The 4,496-nt window shown below is 32.2% G+C and overlaps 1 long non-coding RNA gene across 1 annotated transcript; it reads left to right on the forward strand.

Moving 5' to 3' along the window:
- Positions 1-468: 468 nt before the first annotated feature.
- On the forward strand, positions 469-3,231 carry LOC129293815 (uncharacterized). The gene is made up of 3 exons (XR_008589223.1): positions 469-913; positions 1,927-1,995; positions 2,994-3,231. It is a non-coding gene; the product is annotated as an uncharacterized LOC129293815 (long non-coding RNA).
- The last annotated feature ends 1,265 nt before the right edge of the window (positions 3,232-4,496 follow it).

Consider the following 4,496-nt stretch of genomic DNA (forward strand, 5'->3'; position numbering starts at 1 on the left):
ACTTAGATATAATAACAACCTAGAAGCTATAACAAAGTTTTATTAATTATTAATTGAATTAAGGTTCAAATATAATTTCTATATATAAGAATTGGACATCATTAGAATGGTGATCTTCCAATAACTATACAAAGCAAAAGAAACTACTGATGACTAATGTAATGACCCGAAAAAATAATAATAATAAATACTAATAATAAAATAAAAATTAATTAATTAAATTATTAAAAGGTGTTTAAAGTTTATTTTTATTTTTATTACTTTTAGAGCAAATGCATCAAGGGAAAATTGAGGCTTAGTGGACTTTATGCAAATTACATTATTGATGGGTCTTAAATTTGAATTTTTATGGGACCAAGAGTGGGATTTTATCTTTTAGCTTTAACTTAAGAGAAATTACGAAAATGCCCTTCTGTTCAATTAAATAAATAAAGGGAGAAAGAAATGAGGAGCAAAGCACGTTTTTCCTCTCATTTGGGATCAGATTCAAGAACCATCGAGAGAGAGAGAGAGAGAGAGAGTCAGAGATCAGCTGAATTGAGGATCACTTCGTCGTCTCTGTCTTCTTCCTCTTCCTTCGTCGTCTTCAACGTCGCCGGTGGTGTGTGCGTTGCTGCCGTCCGCCCAGCCTGTGGTAGCTTCTTTCTCCTCTGTTTCTCGTCATCGAGCTCGCGTCCTTTCTTCTCCATTCTGTCCTATCGAAGGTGGTAAGCATGTTAAACGCTGGGCTGTTGTTGGAGATCCGACAAAGTTGCTGCTGTTCTGGAGATCGTGGAAGCTACCGATCTCTTCTCCTCCTCATTTACGTGCCATCGTTCGAGTTCTTTTTCTGTTCAGTACGCTAATTCTTCTTCCTTATTGCTCTGTTCATCCGTTTGAGACCTTGCTTCCTTGCTTTGTCACGTTGAGTGAGGTGAGATGCTTTAATCCTTCTTATGATTTTGCTGTGGCTGTGATATTCCTTGCCCTGTTTTGCGGTGAGAGTTGTGGAGGGGGGGAATTTATTTAATTTATTAATTTATTAAATAATTTATTTATTTTTCTTTCTTTTAGTTAAGATCGATTTGAGGGAATGGAATTTAGGAAGCTGATTATTTATATATTTATGTTAAAGAAGTTGTTGAGAAGATAAAATCAAAGAGGAAGAAGTTGGTTTGAGTTGAAGTATGAAGGCACAAAAGGTGCTTGACAAAACGTTTGTTAGGAGGAGTTTGCTTAATTTTATATTTTTCTAAAAGTTCATTAATCCTTGTGAAAAACATGTTTAGTTTAGGTGTTATTGATTCATGAATTTAACTTGTAGGTTGCAAATTAAAGGAATTTGATTATAAATTCATATGTAACTAGTTAAACTCCTGAGGATAGTATGGTTATGGATAAATTGTTGGATAAAGGCTGGAAGATTAGGAAAAATCTTAATTGCATGGTTGGAATAATGCACCTAAAGTGTTTGATGCAAAGATTTAGAGAAAATTTTATCTCACGTAAATAGGTTGGTATGGCTAAAGTATTATAGAGGAAAGTAATGACATGAATAATAATGCTTTGACATTGTTAATCGTAAATTTAATTGGGTTTTATCATAGGAGTTTATGTAGGAAGTTATTAATATCTTATCTGAACTTTAGATTATTGGGAGTAATAAAGTTAGAAATTTATAAAGTATATTATCGCTTTAAAAAGGCATACTTAGATGCTTGAAAAAAAAATGGTTGGGACAAGATAATTAAAAGTTACACGTTTTATCAAATGGGTTGGAATGCTGCACATTAGATGTTTAGTAAAAAGCCTAAGGAGAAACCTTTATGTATAATTTTGTTACTAAAACTTAAAGTTTTATTAATAATTCTGGTTGAGTAAATTCTCACAAAGAAAGACTTGTTGGGTCAAAAGTAAAGTGCATTAAGATCTTATTATTTATTATAGGGTGATTGTGAGACGGGTAGCTCGATTGGAGTTTTAAGAAGTGAGTTTTGAACTTTGAAAGCACTACAGGTAAGTGGATAGCGTCCCAACTGATATTTCATTAAAATCTCTTTTATTCAAATATTATATTTTTATGCAAATTCTTTTTACGACAACAATGTGATTATGAGATATTTTATTGACTAAATTATATTATTTCGAGAAATTATTTCATCAGAATTAATCATTTTAGTTAATCAGTAAATGCAAGTTTGAATTCTAAATGTGGGATTTCAATTTGAAAATTATTGAATTGTTACGGAAAAACGATTCATGCGAGTTCGACATTGAAAAGGAAAATTTGATGAAATGGTGATCAATTTCTCGCATGTTTGAAAATGGTTTTAAAAAAGGGGACTTTATATAGAATACTGATTGCTAACGGCAGTTCCGTTAGTCCTTGGCGCGCCATGGTACACCTAGCTAGCAGGGTGTTTATAGGAGGTGCTAGCCCCGTGCGATGGCCAACGCACGTGGAACGGAGGGATGGTTATTCGTGAGCATAGTACTCACGTTTGTTTCGTGGCTTCAAGCCGCGTTTGGTTAGAATACCCTCGTGGACTGTGTGTCCATGTCTGTTTCGTGGCTTCGGCTGCGTTTGGTTATTTACTCTCGTGGATTGTGTGTCCATGTTTATATTCGTGGCATAAGCCGCGTTCGGTTATTTATCTTCGTGGACTGTGTGTCCACGTTTGTTTACCGTTCTAATAAGTCCTTAAAAATTTGTGAATTTGACTATTTGGTGATTTTATATTTCACTGGTTTTTATCTAGTAAATTATTTATAGCCATTTATTTCATTTATATGCTTTCTGAAAATCAAGTGATAAAAACATTTGTTATGATATTTCGATGGTTTAAGATTTTATTTAAAAATTTTATAGTGTTATTTTATTTTGAAGTTTATTAAAATTTTTATGGAAATTGTTATCTATTTAACTTACATGATTATTTCAAACTTTTCTCTTTATTCATGTTAAATTATTTATTGTTGGGACGTTATTCACTGGAAAATTATTTTGGTCTCAGATAGCATAACTGACGCTGTACATCTTGCTTACTAATGATGGTTGTTTGCGGAACAGAATGGAGGTTGGTTCTATAAATATGTTTTATTGATGTAAACATGAAATTTATGTATTATGTCATGAAATATATGATTAGATGCTCCACATAACTTATAAATTAGAGTCCTTAGTTTATTATATATTTTTCTGCTGACTGGAAGGAGCTGAGCTCCTAATTGATGCAATGTTTAAGGAAATTTTTTTTTTGTGATACAGAATTTAGGAGATCTTATTCACAGAGGAGGTTCTGTCAAAATTTTTACAAAATGTTGAACTAATTATTATAATGATTATTATAAATAATATTAAAAAAATTAGTGTAAAGCTGAGTACATTTTAGTCAAATGAAATAAAACTTGAATTTGTGGCTTACAGGATGTGTGATGTTGTTCACATCCTGTGCCAGTCACACTCTATTTTTGGGGCGTGACAACTAACTACAATTTTTATAAGACAATTCAACCAAAAAATATTTATATAAGCCAACAGTAAAATAATTAATTGAAACAACAAAATCCTTAAAGATAAACATGGTTTAGAAGAAGTTAAGAATGGATCAACATTAGTGTAGAATGACAACGAAGAAATAGAATGAGGTCGAACATGATCAACATGGTTTAGAAGAAGTTAAGAATGGATCAACATTAGTGTAGAATGACAACGAAGAAATAGAATGAGGTCGAACATGATCAGTTGGTGATAATTTATCAAAAACTGGTAGGCTTACACTAGAATAATGACCAGAATTGCTTAACCTTGGAGATATGAGATTTTCTGCATCATCATTACTTGATCCCAAGACTTCTCGAGTGTAAAAAGTTAAAAACAACATTAACTGACCATAGACAACTTCAAAGCATGCATGAACTTAAACGTGATTGGAGTTGGTTTCAGGATGAATTCTGTATCTACTTGGATTAGTGGCACATTAAGATGTATCATTCAAACCAAATTTATCCTTCAATACTAATCCTCCAGCATCAGTTGGCAAATAGACAAGATTTGAACTTGTCCTGTTACTTCGATTCTTGAGTTCGTGACTCTTTCACTTATGTAGCGTTTGCTTTAATGGTGTAGATTGCTGATTGTAGTCCTCAAAGGAACAAAGTGAACTTCTAAGCTTGAAAGCACTTGTTTCCAAATTAACAGCTCCTATATAATACATGTAGGAAATAATTAATTATGAAACTAACTTGTTTTGGGCAAAAAAAAAAAAATACTAATGAGTAATGACTAACTACTATTTATATTTGAGAGCAATAGAATAATTTATTGACAAAGCAACTTACTTTTAAGACAAAATGGTTTTAGCAGTAGTTGGGAAAGGTTCAACATTAGTGTATAATGAGGGATAAGAATCAAAATGAGTTCAACATGTTCTGTAGGTGATGATTCATTGCTTACACCAGGAAAATGCCCAGAACTGGTTAACCTTGGAATTCTAATTTTTTTCTAATTCATCAAT

This window comes from Prosopis cineraria, unplaced genomic scaffold (genome assembly GCF_029017545.1).
Source record: "Prosopis cineraria cultivar Desert tree isolate PC_DT_omini unplaced genomic scaffold, ASM2901754v1 PC1, whole genome shotgun sequence".
NCBI classification, from domain to species: Eukaryota; Viridiplantae; Streptophyta; class Magnoliopsida; order Fabales; family Fabaceae; genus Prosopis; species Prosopis cineraria.